Source organism: Hyla sarda, chromosome 2, assembly GCF_029499605.1.
Source record: "Hyla sarda isolate aHylSar1 chromosome 2, aHylSar1.hap1, whole genome shotgun sequence".
Classification (NCBI taxonomy): Eukaryota; Metazoa; Chordata; class Amphibia; order Anura; family Hylidae; genus Hyla; species Hyla sarda.
Genome location: NC_079190.1, coordinates 497,696,725 through 497,719,634, shown reverse-complemented (window position 1 = coordinate 497,719,634; position 22,910 = coordinate 497,696,725). Strand labels below are relative to the sequence as shown.

General features: G+C 41.3%; 2 protein-coding genes across 2 annotated transcripts in view; one reads left to right on the top strand and one right to left on the bottom strand.

Annotated features, from left to right (window-relative positions):
- TMPRSS3 (transmembrane serine protease 3) overlaps window positions 1-2,830 on the bottom strand; it is a gene marked incomplete in the record, with an annotated part of 200,034 nt that extends 197,204 nt beyond the window's left edge. Inside the window, 1 exon segment of the mRNA XM_056559761.1 lies at window positions 2,719-2,830.
- BCL9 (BCL9 transcription coactivator) overlaps window positions 1-22,910 on the top strand; it is a 288,690-nt gene that overhangs the window by 1,244 nt on the left and 264,536 nt on the right. The window lies entirely within an intron of this gene.

Below are 22,910 nucleotides of genomic sequence, written 5' to 3'. Positions count from 1 at the left end.
GGAAAATCATTGTAATATCAATAAATATGTGAAAATATTTGAAACATTCTAATGTAAATAAGGCAACAATGTATCAATGACGGACCAACTGCCAGCCAGTGAGATCCTCCTGTCAATGGCTCTGACGAGGATAATGGAGGGGGGGGGGGGTGCCTAAACTTTTTGGAAGGTACCAAGTACTTTTTTTGTTTTTGTTTGTTTAATTTTCTCACTATATTACTATATGGAAGGTGAACGTCGTCTATAAAGCGGTGCCACTATGTATCCTTCCAGTTGTTTTTTAATTTTTTTTTTTAGGAAGATCAGATTTCCTTCCCCACTGTTACATTGCTGTGATTCGGCGTCACCACTAGTCTCATTGGTGCAGCACAAGGTCTTATTGTAAGCGTGCAGCCTATACCGGCCCATTCTTCAATGGCAGAGATGCATGTGTCTTGTTGGGCTGCTGCGCATTACATAGTAGTGGAGATTGTATTTAAATTGCATTTCTTTGTTGTGTCTGGACTGTTCTAGCACTGGACTCTCTTTATTGCAACCTCTATTGCTGATTCACATTGGAAGCAGAATGGAAATAATTCCGAATTGATGTCAGAAATAGAAACATCATTTCAGAGTGTAAAAAGGTGGCCAGGTCTTTTTGGGACTTTTCCAGCTTTTTTGGCCATAATAAATAAATGCACTCAGGATTGGCATTCTATCTATCTCATATCTATCTATCTATCTATCTCATATCTATCTATCTATCTATCTCATATCTATCTATCTATCTCATATCTATCTATCTATCTCATTTCTATCTATCTATATCATATCTATCTATCTCATATCTATCTATCTATCTCATATCTATCCATCTCATATCTATATCATATCTATCTACCTATCCCATAACTATCTATCCATCTCATATCTATCTATCTCATATCTATCTATATCATATCTATCTACCTATCCCATATCTATCTAGCTTAGAAAATGGGAAGAAATAGGTTCAACTGCAGATCTATCTCTCTCATATCTATCTATCTCATATCTATCTATCTATCTCATATCTATCTATCTCATATCTATCTATCTCATATCTATCTATCTATCTCATATCTATCTATCTCATATCTATCCATTTCATATCTATCTATATCATATCTATCTATATCATATCTATCTATCTATCTATCTCATATCTATCTTTCTATCTATCTATCTCATATCTATCTATCTCATATCTATCTATCTCTATATCTATCTCATATCTATCTATCTCTCTATATCTATCTCATATCTATCTTTCTATCTATCTATATCATATCTATCTCATATCTATCTATCTCATATCTATCTATCTATCTTATATCTATTTCATATCTATCTATCAGTCTCATATCTATCTAATATCTATCCATCTATCTTATTTCTATCTGTCTCATATCTATCTATCTATCTCATATATATCTATCTAATATCTATCTATCTCATATCTATCTATCTATCTCATATCTATCTATCTCATATCTATCTATTTCATATCTATCTATATCACATCTACCGGCATTACTATAGGATGAATCGATCCAATGTAAGGGGCTAAATGCATTTATTTCAGTTTGTGGTTCTTCATTATTGTTGCTTCTGTGGAGTCTCTATGGGATGAGACCTAAGTTTATGTGTATATATGTTTATATTTATTTATACCTACCTGCACAGTGAGTTAACTATAACTCCACAACACTACTCTTTTCCCTACGCCGGTCTTGGCATATCCCAGGGAACCCGATCATTTACTGCATGAGTACAACCAGAATTTGCAAAAAAATATTAAGAATTTTACCATAGCGTTGCATTATGCTAAGTTTTTAGTTGCATTGACTTGAGGATGTTAGTAGTTGCCTCCTGTATTCACCTTCTGCTTTGTTTCTTTTTAAAGTCTACACCAGTGTTTCCCAATTAGTGTGCCTCCAGCTGTTGCAAAACTGCAACTCCCAGCATGCCCGGACAGCCTTCGGCTGTCCGGGCATGCTGGGAGTTGCGGTTTTGCAACAGCTGGAGGCACACAGGCTGAGAAACACTGGCCTGTACTGTAATTGACAAAAAGTTGCAAGAAGATTGAGTCATGTATGTTATACGAAAACATATATAACTTTTAGATATTGGAAAAGCGTAAGAAGACAGACTGGAAAGCCATTCTACGTTGTAGCATTGCATCTTGTAAGAAAACGAATGCCATGGTGTTACGTATATAGTGCCCCGATGCTGTGTGGGTGCTGCGTTACGTAATTTATAGAGTGCCTAGAAATCTTGCACCACTATATATATATATATATATATATATATATATATATATATACTTTTTAGCGCAACAATGTTGCACATACTCTGCACAATTTTGAGTGTCAGTGTCAAGGCTGGCTGCGGTTTAGCCTTAAAATGTGCACGGCTGCTGCTGTATACTGCTGAGTGTCGACACAAGGAACACCCACCAGACAAAAAGCTGGTATAAAACTCCTTCTCAGCAGGAAGCTAAGGAGCTGTCCCCAAGAGTTCTGTTTATTATACAGAAGTACATTGGTTTTTACATTTGACAAAAAGGGAAGGTTAGTTATCATGTCAAATTATCATAGTATATTTTGATTGGTTATTTGAATATTGCATCTGTATATATTAGCATATTTAAGCATCCATTTCTTTTTTGGCCATAGTTCACTTATGTTGCCATCCTACCAGAAAAATTCCAGATGTATCTGTCCTCCTGCACAGTCTATATTTCTTCAAATATTTTGTCTTTCAACTTCCAACCTCTTATCTTGCGTCTTCTGGCCTCATCCCAACATCTTAATCACAAGCAAATAGCAAGCTGAAATGTCTCATAAGGAAAATAATGTTTTTCTGCAGAATATTAGCATATATATCTATTTTCGAATATACATACATATACATATGTGTATATATATATATATATATATATATATATATATATAGTGATCAGTAATCAAAATCATAAGGGTCATCCTTATCATCAGTATCAGCTGGCCAGAATTTGCCATGAGTGATACGCCTTGCATAAATTCCAGCTAATTGTAAAGTGCAACATTACGTTTCCGTCTGGCGTACATGACTGCACACCTGCTGTGCCTGCGACATTTTTGGAAGCGAAAGATGTGGGTGAAAAACAAACAAAATCGGCGCAATAATTTGCCTGTTTTATGAAAAGTAAATGGGAAGGAGGCTTCTGAAACTGGAGATGGCATTGCTCTTTCTTCACGTGGAAATACTCGCAGAACACATTGCAGTCTATTGGAGACTGCAGTGTCTGCGCGGTCCTAGCGCACTCAGAATCTCCAGGCGGAAATTTTCTGCCCGGAGATTCCGTAGTCTGAACCTAAGTGTCATTTGAAAAAAAATAACTTTTGATGTGTCAAGCGGACATGTTTTCATCAGTCCTGGTCTCAGTGCTTAGACTCCCACTGTTTCTAGGTATAACAGGGAGAAGAGCACAGCAGGGCACTTCACTCCCTGAGTCGTCACTCAATCTGTATCACTGCAGGAGAAGAGCTCTATTATAAGTCTATGGATCCCAAAGAGATGTGCTGAACACAGAGCCAGAAATTTGTCTCTTTAATGCTGGCCATAGAAATGAAGTAAAAGATGGCTGAAATGACCATTATTTAAAAATTATTTGTAAACAGACTTTCATTCGTTGTTTGCCAACCAGGGCCAGGACCAAGTCATGCTGGAAGTTGTAGTTTGGCAACAGCTGGAGACACACTGTTTGGAAAACACTGTAATCCCAACCCTCACCCTCATACGCATGCATGCATAGGGTAGGGTCACACGTGCCGTATTTTGCCGCGTATTTGCTGCTGCATATTTTCCTACCCATTAAAGTCAATGGATAGCAAAATATGCCATGTGTGACTCTACCCTTAGCTTACATTTTCAATGGGTAGAAGGGTGTAAGACATCTCTATTTCCTCCCGACATCTCTAGGTATCTAAGATATCTCAGGGAGAATGCAAGTACTGGGTGCTGAAATGGTCGTTTAATGGGATAACCTGTGCGGTCTGTAACATATTTGTAAATCACTTTATTTACCAAAAAATGTCTCCTTGTCCCAGAATAAAACAGCTCTAAAGTCTTGGCCACTAGGTGTCACACTTATGTGCAATCTGCTGCCCACTGTCTGTTGTTAGGAGAATTCTGTCTCTAGTTACAGCTAGATCAGGACAGAACACAGGAAGTGAGGGATGGGGCTTAGCATATGCTCTGTGGTGGAGAGAGGGAGAAAGCCTGGGCTGTGTACCTGCAAACTAAGACAGTTTGCTGAAGATGATCCATACTTTTCCTAAAGGGTAAATCAAGGCTTCTATCTCATCTCTCACCACTCATAAGGCTTAAAGAATACAGGTCATCAAACCATATTTTCTAAACTACATCAGATTATACTTCCTAACTACTCCTAACACCCCTCCTGCCCTTTCCGAGCTTTAAAAAGCTGTGTATCATACCTTTCCCCTTGCTCACATTGTGTGAGCTCCCGGCAGGAGAAAGTGAGTGTTCCCCATGCAGGTGTGATATCACTGAAGCCTGCGAGAGCTGTGCCTCGCCATGTCCCACACGCACTTCCTGATATTGGTCTCCTACCAGGCAGGAAGGGGACCAAACTAACTGTTTGACTTGTGGCAGGGAAAAGAACAGAGCCACCTAGTGGCTGTTTTTTTCAATCACATTAAAAACATATAAAGGTTGAGAATTTTAACAGCAAGTAAATAGCAAAGTGTCTTATAATTACATAAGGAACTTATATATAATAAAAGTTTAGTTTGGTGACAGGTACTCTTTAAATACCAGTGTACCTACTGCTGCAGTGTAATGTTGCCCTTCAGCTTCTCAGTCGAAGCAGCAATTCAGTGCTTAGTGTAACCCCTTGGATAACAAGTTGATTGGTGGGGAACAACCGGACACTTGCTGCGCTTCATTCATTCGAGGGACAATTTTCCTCTATTTCTGGGAGCAGTGGAGGTCCCAGGTCCATATCTTGTGAATGAAGGATAACTTTAACCAAAATTTTTCTTCAGAAATTCTGCCGCATGCATGGTGCAGCAGAATCCCATTGATCAATGAGACTCTGCTGCAGCGGAATTTCCAAGCTAAATATTTCTACGGAATTCTGTTTGGAAATTTCGCCCTTTGTCTTCTTACTGTGGACCTCCAGCTGTGGCAAAACTACAACTCCCAGCATACCCAGACATCCAATGGTTGGAGGTCCACAGTTTGTAGATCACTGCCATATGCCTTTGTTTGTGCTTCCGACAGCTATCTCTCCCATTTACCACATATACACGAACGCCAGGCTCAACTGAGCATCCATGTGTTCTCATTGGGGACTGAGAAGGTAAGCTGCTGCCAGGTGCCTTTGCTGGTGGCTCATCCTCCCAAAAACAAAAGGGTAATCCAGTTGAAATCCAACATGTCTTGTCCTTCTATCCCCCTCTATCATGTGTGTGGGGAGAGTCGGGAGGTCTCCGTACACATCGGATTGTCTGACGGTCCCACCAAAGAGACCATGTTTCACCAATTTTTCTCTAATGGGTATGGGTAGGGTTGCCACCTCTCTTGCAAAAAAAATACCAGCCATGCTAATTTGCATAATTAATTATATAAGCGTGACATCACAGGATACACATATGAGGGGAAAATTTTGTCCTATTCAGACCTCTATAACTTTTTCTATTTCTCCTTATACGGGCCTGTATGAGGGTCACTTTTTGCCCCCGATCTGTAGTTTTTACCAGTACCATATTTGTTTTGATCACTTTTTTTTTATTAAATCCGGGAGTTGCAGTTAGTTACTAACTACAACTCCCAGCATGCCCTGATAACAGTCTGTGGCTCAGCAGCTGCCCCAAACAAAAACTACAACTCCCAGCATGTTGGACTATATACCGTAGTAGTATATAGTATAGGTCAGTGTTTCCCAGCCAGGAGTGCCTCCAGCTGTTGCAAAACTACAACTCCCAGCATGTTAGACTATACAGTAGCATGCTGGGAGTTGTAGTTTTGCAACAGCTCGAGGTGCTCTGGTTGGGAAACACTGGTATTGTATATAATGCAACAGCCCGGGAGTTGGAGGATTAGTCGGATAAATACCCGCCATTGCATTGCCAGCAGGGTGGCCAAAATACCGGCCAGGTGGCAACCCTAGTAGGGGGCTAGGGGATAAGTAGCTGATTGCAGGGAGGGGGAAACGGGGGGTCTGACCTTTGGGACCCCACTGGGTTCGTCTGTTTCGTGGATCTTCTGTCACTTCTGTTTAGCAAGGGCACATCTCCGATGGTGAGGGACCAAGAGTTGGGAGCTGTGGGGGCTCCCTCAATGATCAGATAGTGGGGAGTGCCCTTTTAACCAATAGTAAATCATAATAATAATGGTCAGACCCAGACCATTCCTACATAGGGAAACCCCCTCTATAAGGGTGCATGCACACCACGTTTTTGCAATACAGTTCCCGCATCAGGTTTTTGATGAAAAATGGATGCTCAAAACCGGACTAAACTGTACTAAACAACCGGACTAAACCGGACTAAACAAAACGTGTGAACAAATTTCAACCCGTATACGGTTAAAAAAAACGTATACGCTTTGAAAAATTATGTCCGTTTGCATCCGTTTTTTAAGCAAAAAATGTATACGTTTTTAACTTTTCACTCCAGTTTGAATAAAGTTTCACTTGTTTGATTGAAATTCCAAGAAAAAAACTGTGCAAAGTCAAAAACCGTACGGTGCAAACCGAATGGAACTGTACGCACATACGGAACTGTACGGTTCCCATTGACTCCCATGTTAAAAAAAAAAAGTATAAGGTTTAATACGGTTTTTCACCCGGACCAAAAAGCGTGGAAGTCTACGGTTTTGGGTACGGGCAACAGAGAAAACCGTATAAGACGCAAAACAGACTAAACCGGATGATGCGTTTGACATACGGTTTACAATGTTAAGTCAATGCATACGGTTTTCTATACGGTTTTTAGCTTGAAACCGTGTACGGGACCTGTATAGCAAAAACGTGGTGTGCGTGCACCCTAAGCCACAACACCAATACACTCTTAATGGCTGCCATGTTATACTTCTTTGGGGGCACCAGACCTGGACCTGGGCCCATAGCAACCAATCAGTTTGCGACTTTCCTGTAACGCACCCTAACATGACTGTAACGCACTCTGACTGGTCGCTACAGGTTGCCACCATATTGTCTTGTCGTGTTTCACTAGGGTTGCCACCCTGCCAGTATTTTTATATCAAAAATGCTCCTGGAATGTTGCACCATAACCGATACCAGTGTTTCCCAACCAGAGCACCTCCAGCTGTTGCAAAACTACAACTCCCAACATGCCCGGACAGCCAACGGCTGTCCGGGCATGTTGGGAGTTGTAGTTTTGCAACAGCTGGAGGCACCCCTGGTTGGGAAACACTGACCTATACTATATACTACTATATAGTCCAACATGCAGGGAGTTGTAGTTCGTTCAGGGCAGCTGCTGAGCCACAGGCTGTATCAGGGCATGCTGGGAGTTGTAGTTAGTAATTAACTGCAACTCCTGAATTTAATTAAAAAAAAAATAAAAATCAAAAAGTCACATCAAAACAAAAATGGTACCGGTAAAAACTAAAGATCGGGGCACAAAAAATGAGCCCTCATACAGGCCCGTATAAGGAGAAATAAAAAAGTTATAGGGGGAGATTTAGCAAAACCTGTCCAGAGGAAAAGTTGCTGAGTTGCCCATAGCAACCAATCAGATCGCTGCTTTCATTTTTGAAAAGGCCTCTGAAAACTGAAAATGAAAGTAGCAATGGTTGCTATGGGCAACTCAACAACTTTTCCTCAGGTTTTGATAAATCGTCCCCATAGGGGTCAGAATAGGACAGAATTTCCCCCCTCATATGTGTACCCTGTGATGTCACGCATATATAACTAATTATGCAAATTAGCATGGCCGGTATTTTTTTGGGGGGCAAGAAAGGTGGCGACCCTATGTGTCACCATGGAGATGTAGACTGCTGCAAAGCCGTCTGGGTAGATTACTGTAATCGCATCCATACACATAACAACATCTAGTGTAATGGTAGTCACCCAGATAGGACGTTCCGTGGTTGCTAGGCAACCTGCCTTCCGCCATCTTGTAGACTACACTGTAATATGTTCTAGCTTTGTAGCAAGAAGGGTAAATACGCATGTCGCCGGATTATTTAGGCAAAAGCGGGATTGCCGTCAGGTACACCAGGCAAGGCGTAAGTGGTTGCTAGGCAACCTGACCCCCTCAGCATCCTGTAGAAACCACTGGCTGCATTCACATCTCGCTTTCGCAATACGGTTGCCGTCTCCGGTTTCAGCCAAAAAAAAACGTATTGAACCGTATTCCAAACCGTATGCATAGAGATTACATTGAAAACCGTTTGACAACCGTAGCATCCTGTTGCGTACGTTTTGCTTCATTTACGGTAGTATGGGATTTTTTTTCCGCACACAAGTTTGAAGTCCGGTTGAAAAACCGTATCCAACCTGTATACGGTTATTTTAAAATGGAGTTCTATGGGAACCGTATTGAACCATATGTGCGTACGGTTACATCCGGTTTGCACAACACTGTTTTTCTTTTTTGAATTTTTTTTTGGGAAATTCAATAAAAAAAGAACTTTATTTAAAATGTTGACAAAAATAAAACCGTCTCCGTTTTTTTTCAATGAAAACGTATTAAAACGTATGCAAACGGACCTCCGTTTTCAAATCGTATACGGTTTAAAAACGTGAGGAGGCATATACGGTTGCATACGTTTCGGTCCGGTTTGGAGACATACGTTTTTCGTACAGAAACGGGATACGGCACCCGTATTGCAAAAACGAGATGTGAATGCAGCCTAAGACATTGGTTATTGGTATCGAGCAAGTAGAGTAAATGCACGTACAAGGGAATGGCATCGGAAAATTTCTGCGCCAAATCCACAGGGAAATTCACAAAACTGTGCAACGTTAACATTCAGTTTTCGAATTGCGCAGATTTTTAAGTCAAATGGCAGGCTGACATGGTTTCCAGCCACTACGATTATCTCTGCCCGCCGAGCGCCAGACGTCTGACTTTTCTTGCGGAACGAAATACGGCGTTTCTTCAGACGACTGTGAGAGATGTAGAACACCTGTCGGCCTCTTCTCAGATTTTTCCCCCCACTCTTGTGCGATCTGTCAAGTATCAGGAAACAGCAGAATATTCTGATTATTCGGAGCCTGTATTTCTATGAGGCCAATGTACAAGGCGCAGACTGTCCGGGGCCACACACAGAGTCCATGTGCTGCCATATGATGCCTCATAAGAATACCGCCTAAGGCTGCATTCACACCACGTTTTTGCAATCCAGTTCCCGTATCAGGTTTTTGATGGAAAACGGATTCCTCAAAACCGGACTAAACTGTATCAAAAAGTGTGGACAAATTTTAACCCGTATATGGTTTAAAAAATGATGTCCGGTTGCATCCGTTTTTTAAGAAAAAATAACGTATACATTTTTAACTTTTCACTCCATTATGAATAAAGTTTCACTTGTTTGATTGAAATTCCAAGAGAGGCTGCATTCACATCTCGTTTTTGCAATATGGTTCCCGTATCCGGTTTCATTGAAAAAAAAAACGTATCGCACCGTATTACAAAGCGTATGTATAGACATTTCATTGTTGTGCATTTTGCATCATTTACGGGTTTATACGGTTTTTACCCGTACACAAAACCGTAGTCTACTACGGTTTTGTGTCCCAGGGAAAAACCGAATACAACCCGTATACGGTTATTTTAAAATGAAGTTCTATGGTAACCGTATTGAACCGTATTGATGTGCATACGGTTACATCTGGTTTGCACAATACGGTTTTTCTTTTTTTGGGGGGGGGGGAAATTCAATAAAAAGAAGAACTTTATTTAAAATGTTGACAAACATAAAACCGTATCCGTTTTTTTTTTCAAGCAAAACGTGTTAAAACGTATGCAAACGGATATCCGTTTTCAAACCGTATACTTTTTAAAAACGTGAGGAGGCATATACGGTTGCATACGTTTCGGTCCGGTTTGGAGACATGCGTTTTTTTGTACAGAAACGGGATACGGGACCCGTATTGCAAAAACGAAATGTGAATGCAGCCAAACAAAGCTGCAAAGTCAAAAACCGTATGGTGAAAACTGGGTGGAACCGTACGCACATACAGTTCTGTACGGTTCCCATTGACTCCCATTAGAGATGAGCGAACTTACAGTAAATTCGATTCGTCACGAACTTCTCAGCTCGGCGGTTGATTACTTTTCCTGCATAAATTAGTTCAGCTTTCCGGTGCTCCGGTGGGCTGGAAAAGGTGGATACAGTCCTAGGAAAGAGTCTCCTAGGAATGTATCCACCTTTTCCAGCCCACGGGAGCACCTGAAAGCTTTACTAATTTATGCAGGAAAAGTCAGCAACCGCCGAGCCGAGAAGTTTGTGACGAATCGAATTTACTGTAAGTTTGCTCATCTCTAACTCCCATGTTAAAAAAAAATATATATATATATACAGTTTAAAGAGTACCTTTCATCAAAAAAAACTTTTGATATATTATAGATTAATGTATGCAGAATAACTTTCCAATAGCATGTTATTAAAAAATATGCTTCTTTCTATTTAATTTTCCACTTTGAAAAATGACCACTAGGGGTCTCCCTACCAGTCCTTTTTCATAGATTTCAGACTCATGCAGGAGTCCTAAATCTCAAACTGCAGCCGGAACACAGACAAGCTCAGCACTGCTTACTGCCAGGGAGCAGTGCTGAGCTTGCCTGTGTCCCGGCTGCAGTCTGAGATTTAGGACTCCAGCATGAGTCTGAAATCTATAAAAAAAGGACTGGTAGGGAGACCTCTAGTGGTCATTTTTTCAAAGTGGAAAATTAAATAGAAAGAAGCATATTTTTTAATAACATGCTATTGGAAAGTTATTCTGCATACATTAATCTATAATATATCAAAAGTTTTTTTTGATGAAAGGTACCCTTTAATACGGTTTTTCACCCGGACCAAAAGCCGTAGTAGGCTACGGTTTTGGGTACGGGAAAAAAACTGACAAAACCGTACAGTATGCAAAACGGACACAACCCGATGCATCTTTTGGCATACGGTTTTCAATAGAGAGTCAATGCATACGGTTTTTTAATACGGTTCCGTACGGTTTTCACATTGAAAACGAATACGGGAACTGTATTGCAAAAACGTGGTGTGAATGCAGCCTAATACGGCATGAGAGGGAGCAGGAGGTGGGAGCCGTATGGAGGTACAGTATGGGCCCCACTACAGATCACACAGTATTCACGGGTGCTATGCAGTCTGCTCAAGGTTTAAAGGGGTACTCCGCTGCTCAGCGTTTGGAACAAACTGTTCCGAACGCTGGAGCTGACGCCGGGAGCTTGTGACCTTATAGCCCCTCCCTCTCATGACGTCACACCCCGCCCCCTCAATGGAAGTCTATGGGAGGGGGCGTGACTCATGCACAAACTGCACCAATCCTGTTGATCTCTAATTGATATATATATATTTTATTTTTTTATTTTTTTCATGTGTGTGTGTATATGTTTATATGTGCGGGTATGTGGGGCAGTGTTGCCCAACCAGGGTGCCTCCAGCTGTTGCAAAACTACAACTCTCAGCATGCCCGGACAGCCGAAGGCTGTCCGGGCATGCTGGGAGTTGTAGTTTTGCAACAGCTGGAGGCACCCTGGTTGGGAAACACCGACGTGGGGGTTCATGTAGTGGTTTGCATTTCGAGGGCAGCAGGCGCAGTAGAGGGTTAAAGGGATACTCCACTGGAAAACATTTTTTTTTATTTTAAATCAACTGGTGCCAGAAAGTTAAACAGATTTGTAAATGACTTCTATTTAAAAAATCTTAATCCTTCCAATACTAAACAGCTGCTACATGGTCCACAGGAAGTTCTTTTCTTTTGGAATTTCCTTTCTGTCTGACCACAGTGCTCTCTCCGCTGACACTCCTGTCCATTTTAGGAACTGTCCAGAGTAAGAGCAAATCCCCATAGCAAACTTCTCCTGCTCTTCCCCTTTAATCCTCTACTGCGCCTACTGCCCTCGAAATGCAAACCACTACATGAACCCCCACGTCCGTGTTTCCCAACCAGGGTGCCTCCAGCTGTTGCAAAACTATAACTCCCAGACAAAAAAAAAACAAAAAAAAAAAAACTTCCAGTGAACCATATAGCAGCTGATAAGTACTGGAAGGATTAATATTTTTAAATAGAAGTAATTTAAAAATCTGTTTACTTTTCTGGCACCAGTTGATTTAAAAATAAAATGTTTTCCAGTGGAGTACCCCTTTAATGCTTCTCGGTTGTCCTCTGGAGAGTGGCGTGGAGCGGCTGCTGTATATTTGGGGGGTTTGCAGTATCTGCTGCTGTTCACACTAAGCAGCCGCTCTCTACCGGTCTCTGCAGAGCAAAGGATAAAGGGAATAATACAAAACACAAGGAAATGAGCCCAACATGTCTACGGCCATTATAGTCCAGCCCGACCTCCTGCCTCACGTTCTTGAGGTCTCTCTCCAAAATCCCCATAGGCGGCTCCATGAAACCCTCCATTAAAATAAAATGATGGATCTGGATCACTCACTGGGCTACAGGCGCCAGGGGCCCAGATGCCAACTGTTGGCAGAGATCCCTACTTTCTATGAAAACTCGTCTGGGGACCAGATTTGCCTTGAGCTAAAAATCTGTCTGGAATCCTACTTGGGCCAATGTAGGCGATGGAGTGTGATGTCACCCAGGGCCACATTCCCACACGTTTGCCAAAAGCTTGTCATGGGCATAAGTCCCGAAAACCATGTAGCCCATGGAGAGGTGGTATCTGGCACAGGCTGGTACCACCAACCCTCACCCCCGGGTAGAGAGAACCTACATAGACCTGACAGGTCACAACACACTTCTCTATTCCTGGCATTGTATTCATCATGGTGGCATGGATGGGCATCACCAAGAGACCCCAGACAGGACAAGGGGCGACAGCACGGATTCCCAGGGATATCTTAGGGGTCTTTATTTATGTTTTACACGGCTGTAAATGATTAACTCTAATGGAAAAAGTGATAGACAGGTGGACTATGGGAGGAGTGTAGCCTGGGGGTCCTACAAACATGTACAGGACTGGTGAAATTTCTGAGGAGATGGAATAGATAGATAGATAGGAGGTAGATCGATATGAGATAGATAAATCGGAGGTAGATAGATATGAGATAGATAGATAGATAGATATGAGATAGATAGATAGATATGAGATAGATAGATAGATATGAGATAGATAGATATGAGATAGATAGATATGAGATAGATAGATATGAGATAGATAGATATGAGATAGATAGATATAAGATAGATAGATATGAGATAGATAGATAGATAGATAGATATGAGATAGATAGATATGAGATAGATAGATATGAGATAGATAGATAGATATGAGATAGATATGAGATAGATAGATAGATATGAGATAGATAGATAGATAGATAGATATGAGATAGATAGATAGATAGATATGAGATAGATAGATAGATATGAGATAGATAGATAGATAGATATGAGATAGATAGATAGATATGAGATAGATAGATATGAGATAGATAGATAGGAGGTAGATAGATATGAGATAGATAGGAGATAGATAGATAGATATGAGATAGATAGATAGATAGATATGAGATAGATAGATATGAGATAGATAGATAGATATGAGATAGATAGATATGAGATAGATAGATAGATATGAGATAGATAGAGATAGATAGATAGATAGATAGATATGAGATTGAGATGGATAGATATGAGATAGATAGATAGATAGATATGAGATAGATATGAGATAGATATGAGATAGATAGATATGAGATAGATAGATAGATAGATATGAGATAGATAGATAGATAGATATGAGATAGATAGATAATAGATAGATATGAGATAGATAGATAGATATGAGATAGATATATATGAGATAGATAGATATGAGATAGATAGATAGATATGAGATAGATAGATAGATATGAGATAGATAGATAGATATGAGATAGATAGATATGAGATAGATCTGCAGTTGAACCTATTTCTTCCCATTTTCTAAGCACACACACTACAGCCCAAAAGAGTTAAATGACAAATCCGTCTCGGCTACACATGCACTGCTGTGTCTCACAGGGGTGACCCATAACTGTGCGCGGTACGCCATGTGTACGGGTAATTTAATGAATGATGTGTTATTGTCCTCGCTGATCCTCACATTTCTCAGGGGCCCAGACACATCAGATTAATAATCGCAGGTGTACTCCCGGAGCTCCGCATCCCCGCTGAACATTATAATAACAAGTGCGCGGAGAGATGGGGCCGAGCGTTCCCTCCTGACACTCCATTCATCTCCCTACGGGCGCCACAGAAAACCGATCTGATGCTATAAAGCTCCATAGACGTGCGGCCTGGGAGAAGGTGTACCGGGGGGACGGAAGGAGCGTACGGCGAGCGGCGTATACTGACTGACACATTGTGATGTATGGATCATATTCAATAATGGGACGGAGAAGTCGTGTTTATCTCATCCACGTGCAACAACCACAGCCTTAAAGGGACCCCGTCTAACATTATACCGGAGGTCCCCAACTCAGTCCTCCAGGACCACTGACAGTCCAGGATTTAAATTCTTCCATGTTTGTACCTAGTCCTATGGAGAAACTGAAAAATAAATAAATAAATGGAACATTTGTTACAATGTGTAGACAAATGTATCAGCCTTGTGTTGAGGATGATCAACTGGTTCCAGATTAGTAAATTACTTCTATTAAAAAAATCTTAATCCTTCCAGTACTTATCAGTTGCTGAAGTTGAGTTGTTATTTCTGTCTGACCACAGTGCTCTCTGCTGACACCTCTGTCCATGTCAGGAACTGTCCAGAGTAGCAGCAAATCCCCATAGCAAATCTCTCCTGCTCTGGATAGTTGCTTAAACAGACATAGGTGTCAGCAGAGAGCACTGTGGTCAGACAGAAAATAACAACTCAACTTCAGCAGCTGATAAGTACTGGAAGAAATAAGATTTTTAATAAAAGTAATTAACAAATCTGTTTAACTTTCTGGAACCAGTTTGATTTGAAAAAAAAAAAATGTATTTAACTGGAATACCCCTTTAACTTATAGAACATTGTTTCCCATCCTGGGCACCTCCAGCTGTTGCAAAACTACAACTCCCCCCCCCCCCCCCAAAGAAAAAAAACTGAGTTTCTGCTCAAGTGATCAGCTGTAATCTGTGGGGGAAACCAGCAAGTGTGGTTTCTTTGTAGTGCCCCCCACAGGGAAAATAAGGCATTACAATTTGTCAATAGAAATCAATGGACTGTCTGTGAAATGCATGTTCATGCCGGGTCCTCCAGGTCCTGGCTATCCGGGCATGCTGGGAGTTGTAGTTTTGCAACAGCTGGAGATCCATAGTTTGGGGACCACTACTGTATTGGGTGCAGAGGTAGCAGACGCATCACAGTCCTAGTGTCTTAGGAGCCCAAGGTTCTTCTACCACTTAAAAGGGTACTCCACTGGAAAACATTTTTTTTTTTTAAATCAAATGACTTGCATCCAAAAATCTTAATCCTTCCAGTACTTATTAGCTGCTGTATGATCCACAGGAAGTTCTTTTCTTTTTGAATTTCCTTTCTGTCTGACCACAGTGCTCTCTGCTGACACCTCTGTCCATGTCAGGAACTGTCCAATGTTGGAGGTATATATAGTAGGTATATATATATATATATATATATATATATATATATATGTGTGTATGTATATATATATATATATATATATATTGTTTGTGTGTGGGAGTATGTATGTATATATGTGGGAGTATGTGGGGCAGTGTTTCCCAACCAGGGTGCTTCCAGCTGTTGCAAAACTACAACTCCCAGCATGCCCGGACAGCCGAAGGCTGTCTGGGCATGCTGGGAGTTGTAGTTTTTCAACAGCTGGAGGCACCCTGGTTGGGAAACAGTGATGTGGGGGTTCATGTGGTTTGCATTTCGAGGGCAGTAGGCACAGTAGAGGATAAAGGGGTACTCCACTTTAAAATGTTTATTTTAAATCAACTGGTGCCAGAAAGTTAAACAGATTTGTAAATGATTTCTATTAAAAAAAATCTTAATCCTTCCAGTACTTATCAGCTGCTATATGGTCCACAGGAAGTTCTTTTCTTTTTGAATTTCCTTTTTGTGTGACCACAGTGCTCTCTGCTGACATCATGACCACAGTGCTCTCTGCTGACACCTCTTGTCCATTTTAGAAACTGTCCAGAGTAGAAGGAAATCCCCATAGCAAACCTCCAGTCATAAAGAAAAAAGGATTCTGTGAGTTTTATAAATAAAGTTTGTTGAAACAACCACAGTGTGTACTTTGTTCTGCAAATCCTGGACACAAATCTACGGGAATGAATGTGATGCAGGAAATGATGAACATTTATATGCCTGAGAGTTGTTCATTTCAATAAACTTTATTTATAACAACCTGGAGAAGCCCTTTAAGACGTGTCATCTCTTTGCCTCTGATTTGTCCCAGGCAGTTCTCCAATTAAAGCGTCTCCACATCACTTAAAGGGGTACTCCGGTGAAAACCTTTTTTCTTTTAAATCAACTGGTGCCAGAAAGTTAAACATATTTGTAAATTACTTCTATTAAAAAATCTTAATCCTTCCAGTACTTATTAGCTGCTGAATACTACAGAGGAAATTCTTTTCTTTTTGGAATGCTCTCTGATGACATCATGACCACAGTTCTCTCTGCTGACGTTATAATAATAATAATAATAAGTCTTTATTTATTGTTGTCCTTAGTGGGATTTGAACCCAAATCCCCAGCACTGCAGGGCATCAGTGCTAACCACTGAGCCACCATGCTGCCCTTAGCATAGATCTGCTATGCATGGTTGCTAAAATGGACAGAGATGTCGGCAGAGAGCACTGTGCTCGTGATGTCATCAGTGTTCCAAAAAGAAAGGAATTTCCTCTGTAGCATTCAGCAGCTAATAAGTACTGGAAGGATTAAGATTTTTTAATAGAAGTAATTTACAAATATGTTTAATTTTCTGCCACCAGTTGATTTAAAAGAAAAAAGGTTTTCACCGGAGTACCCCTTTAAATAGATTTCTAAATGACTTCTATTAAAAAATCTTAATCCTTTCAATAATTATCACCTGCTGAAGTTGAGTTTTGGTTTTCTGTCTGGCAACAGTGCTCTCTGCTGACACCTCTGCTTGTCTCAGGAACTGCACAGAGTAGAAGAGGTTTGCTATGGGGATTTGCTTCTAAACTGGGCGGTTCCCGAGACACGTGTCATCAGAGAGCACTTAGACAGAAAAGAACAACTCAACTTCAGCAGCTGATAAGTATGGAAAGGATTAAGATTTTTTTTATATAAGTAATTTACAAATCTGTTTAACTTTCTGGAGCCATTTGATATATATATATATATATATATATATATATATATATATAAAAAAGTTTTTTTCCTGGATAACCCCTTTAATTTTAGGGTCTAGTCTGTGAGTTTTCTTCATCTAGGGGTATGCTCTGAGGTCTGAATATTTTGCGGGGGTCTACTTTAGGGTCTGAAGTTATTTAGGAGTCTGCCTTGGTTTGAGGATCTGGATTAGTTTGGGAGTCTAGGTTCTGTATTTATTTGGGCGTCTAGGGTCTGTACCAATATGGCGGTCTGGTCTTATGTCTGAATCTATTTTGGGGTGTTTATTAAGGTCTGAATCAATTTGGGGGTCTGCCTTAGTGTTGGGGTCTGTTCAGAGGTCTGGATTAGTTTTGGAGTTAAGTCTGAGGTCTGAATGTTTTATTGAGATCTTGATTAACTTTTCGGTCTGGGATATGGATTTAGTCTAAGGTCTGACTTAATTTTGGAGCATGATTTATGATCTGAATTTATTTTGGGGTCCAAAATGTTTATGGGGTCTTAGGATATGGAGACCGGCGATATGGATTATTAGTATGCGGCCCACGTGTATTCTGGTGGACCCTATCTGACCACCAACAAACTAAATAATAATTGAATACACTAGCGCAAGTATGGGGTCTAGTCTTGGGTCTGGAATAATTTTAGGGTCTAGGTTCTGGAAGAATTTAGAGGTCTGGGGTCCGTATTAATTTAAGGGGTCTGGCCTAATGTTTGAGTTTGGATTTCCCTTCATCTAGGGGTCTGGTGGTCTGAATTTATTTTGAGGTCTGCCTATATACAGTGACCTCTCCAGCAGAATAGTGAGTACATCTCTGGAGTTTAATACAGAATATAACTCAGGATCAGTACAGGATAAGTAATGTAATGTATGTACACAGTGACCTCACCAGCAGAATAGTGAGTACAGCTCTGGAGTATAATACAGGATATAACTCAGGATCAGTACAGGATAAGTAATGTAATGTATGTACACAGTGATCCCACCAGCAGAATAGTGAGTACAGCTCTGGAGTATAATACAGGATATAACTCAGGATCAGTACAGGATAAGTAATGTAATGTATGTACACAGTGACCTCACCAGCAGAATAGTGAGTACAGCTCTGGAGTATAATACGGGATATAACTCAGGATCAGTACAGGATAAGTAATGTAATGTATGTACACAGTGACCTCACCAGCAGAATAGTGAGTACATTTCTGGAGTATAATACAGGATATAACTCAGGATCAGTACAGGATAAGTAATGTAATGTATGTACACAGTGACCCCACCAGCAGAATAGTGAGTACATTTCTGGAGTATAATACAGGATATAACTCAGGATCAGTACAGGATAAGTAATGTAATGTATGTACACAGTGACCCCACCAGCAGAATAGCGAGTACAGCTCTGGAGTATAGTACAGGATATAACTCAGGATCAGTACAGGATAAGTAATGTAATGTATGTACATAGTGACCTCTCCAGCAGAATAGTGAGTACATCTCTGGAGTTTAATACAGAATATAACTCAGGATCAGTACAGGATAAGTAATGTAATGTATGTACACAGTGACCTCACCAGCAGAATAGTGAGTACAGCTCTGGAGTATAATACAGGATATAACTCAGGATCAGTACAGGATAAGTAATGTAATGTATGTACACAGTGATCCCACCAGCAGAATAGTGAGTACAGCTCTGGAGTATAATACAGGATATAACTCAGGATCAGTGCAGAATAAGTAATGTAATGTATGTACACAGTGACCTCACCAGCAGAATAGTGAGTACAGCTCTGGAGTATAATACAGGATATAACTCAGGATCAGTACAGGATAAGTAATGTAATGTATGTACACAGTGACCTCACCAGCAGAATAGTGAGTACAGCTCTGGAGTATAATACAGGATATAACTCAGGATCAGTACAGGATAAGTAATGTAATGTATGTACACAGTGACCTCACCAGCAGAATAGTGAGTACAGCTCTGGAGTATAATACAGGATATAACTCAGGATCAGTACAGGATAAGTAATGTAATGTATGTACACAGTGACCCCACCAGCAGAATAGTGAGTACAGCTCTGGAGTATAATACAGGATATAACTCAGGATCAGTACAGGATAAGTAATGTAATGTATGTACACAGTGACCTCACCAGCAGAATAGTGAGTACAGCTCTGGGGTATAATACAAGATATAACTCAGGATCAGTACAGGATAAGTAATGTAATGTTTGTACACAGTGACCTCACCAGCAGAATAGTGAGTACAGCTCTGGGGTATAATACAGGATATAACTCAGGATCAGTACAGAATAAGTAATGTAATGTATGTACACAGTGACCTCACCAGCAGAATAGTGAGTACAGTTCTGGAGTATAATACAGGATATAACTCAGGGTCAGTACAGGATAAGTAATGTAATGTATGTACACAGTGACCTCACCAGCAGAATAGTGAGTACAGCTCTGGGGTATAATACAGGATATAACTCAGGATCAGTACAGAATAAGTAATGTAATGTATGTACACAGTGATCTCACCAGCAGAATAGTGAGTACAGCTCTGGAGTATAATACGGGATATAACTCAGGATCAGTGCAGAATAAGTAATGTAATGTATGTACACAGTGACCTCACCAGCAGAATAGTGAGTACAGCTCTGGAGTATAATACAGGATATAACTCAGGATCAGTACAGGATAAGTAATGTAATGTATGTACACAGTGACCTCACCAGCAGAATAGTGAGTACAGCTCTGGAGTATAATACAGGATATAACTCAGGATCAGTACAGGATAAGTAATGTAATGTATGTACACAGTGACCTCACCAGCAGAATAGTGAGTACAGCTCTGGAGTATAATACAGGATATAACTCAGGATCAGTGTTGGATATGTTATGTAATGTATGTAGCATACAAAGGTCAATGTATCCTTTGTATCCAGGGCTTACACAATGCCCCAAGTCATCTCCGCATACAGATAGCACAAATCTTAAATACAATCTTGTCCTGTTTCTTCTACATTCCTGAACTTTCACTATTTTTTTTTTTTTACATTTTCAGAAAAGTGAGGTGGAGGATGATCCATAAAGTCCATTGTACGGCAGAATGTCCAGTGACCACCTGGGGATATGTAGCTGCATGTACTGATATGGTGGTAGGGTTGTCAGCCAAACGGTATTGTACTGGCACAGCCGGTATTTTTGCCACCCTGCTGGTATTTTTATATTAAAAATACCGGCAATGCAATGGCCGGTATTTATCCAAGCAATCCTCCAACTCCTGGAATGTTGCACCATAACCTATACCAGTGTTTCCCAACCAGAGCACCTCCAGCTGTTGCAAAACTACAACTCCCAGCATGGCATGCTGAGAGTTGTACACTGCTCAAAAAAATAAATAAAGGGAACACTAAGATACCACATCCTAGATCTGAATGAATGAACTAATTGTATGAAATACTTTCCTCTTTACATAGTTGAATGTGCTGATAACAAAATCACACAAAAATATCAATGGAAATCAAATGTATCAACCCATGGAGGTCTGGATATGGAGTCACACTCAAAATCACAGTGGAAAACCCCACCACAGGCTGATCCAACTTTATGTAATGTCCTTAAAACAAATCACAATGAGGCTCAGTAGTGTGTGTGGCCTCCACGTGCCCGTATGACCTCCCTACAATCCTGGGCATGCTCCTGATGAGGTGGAGGATGGTCTCCTGAGGGATGTCCTCCCAGACCTGGATTAAAGCATCCGCCAACTCCTGGACAGTCTGTGGTGGATGGAGCGAGACGTCCCAGATGTGCTCAATCGGATTCTGGTCTGGAGAACGGGCGGCCAGTCCATAGTATCAATGCCTTCCTCTTACAGGAACTGCTGACACACTCCAGCCACATGAGGTCTAGCATTGTCTTGTATTAGGAGGAACCCAGGGCCAACCGCACCAGCATATGGTCTCACAAGGGTCTGAGGATCTCATCTCGGGACCTAATGGCAGTCAGGCTACCTCTGGCAAGCACATGGAGGGCTGTGCGGCCCCCCCAAAGAAATGCCACCCCACACCATTACTGACCCACCGCCAAACCGGTCATGCTGGAGGATGTTGCAGGCAGCAGGACGTTGTCCACGGCGTCTCCAGACTCTGTCACGTCTGTCACATGTGCTCAGTGTGAACCTGCTTTCATCTGTGATGAGCACAGGGCGCCAGTGGTGAATTTGCCAATCTTGGTGTTCTCTGGTAAATGCCAAACGTCCTGCACGGTGTTGAGCTGTAAACACAACCCCCACCTGTGGACGTTGGGCCCTCATACCACCCTCATGGAGTCTGTTTCTGACTGTTTGAGTGGACACATGCACATTTGTGGCCTGCTGGAGGTCATTTTGCAGGGCTCTGGCAGTGCTCCTCCTGCTCCTCCTTGCACAAAGGCGGAGGTAGCGGTCCTGCTGCTGGGTTGTTGCCCTCCTACGGCTGCCTCCACGTCTCCTGATGTACTGGCCTGTCTCCTGGTAGCGCCTCCATGCTCTGGACACTACGCTGACAGACACAGCAAACCTTCTTCCCACAGCTCGCATTGATGTTCCATCCTGGATGAGCTGCACTACCTGAGCCACTTGTGTGGGTTGTAGACTCCGTCTCATGCTACCACTAGAGTGAAAGCACCGCCAGCATTCAAAAGTGATCAAAACATCAGCCAGGAAGCATAGGAACTGAGAAGTTGTCTGTGGTCACCACCTGCAGAACCACTCCTTTATTGGGGTTGTCTTGTTAATTGCCTATAATTTCCACCTGTTGTCTGTTCCATTTGCACCACATCATGTGAAATTGATTGTCAATCAGTGTTCTTCCTGAGTGGACAGTGGGATCTCACAGAAGTGTCATTGACTTGGAGTTACATTGTGTTGTTTAAGTGTTCCCTTTATTTTTTTCAGCAGTGTATATACTGCTATATAATCCAACATGCTGGGAGTTGTAGTTTTTGTTTGGGGCAGCTGCTGAGCCACAGGCTGTATCAGGGCATGCTGGGAGTTGTGGTTAGTAACTAACTGCACCTCCCGAATTTAATTTTAAAAAAGTGATCAGAAAGTCACATCAAAACAAAAATGGTCGTGGTTTAAAACTACAGATCGGGGCGCAAAAAATCACCCTCATACATCCCCGTATAAGGAGAAATACCGTATTTTTCGCCGTATAAGACGCACTTTTTCTTCCCCAAAACGGGGGGAAAAAGTTGGTGCGTCTTATACGGCGAATACACCCCTATCACGGCAGTCCCTGCGGCCATCAACGGCCGGGACCCGCAGCTAATACAGGACATCACCGATCGCGGTGATGCCCTGTATTAACCCTTCAGACGCGGCG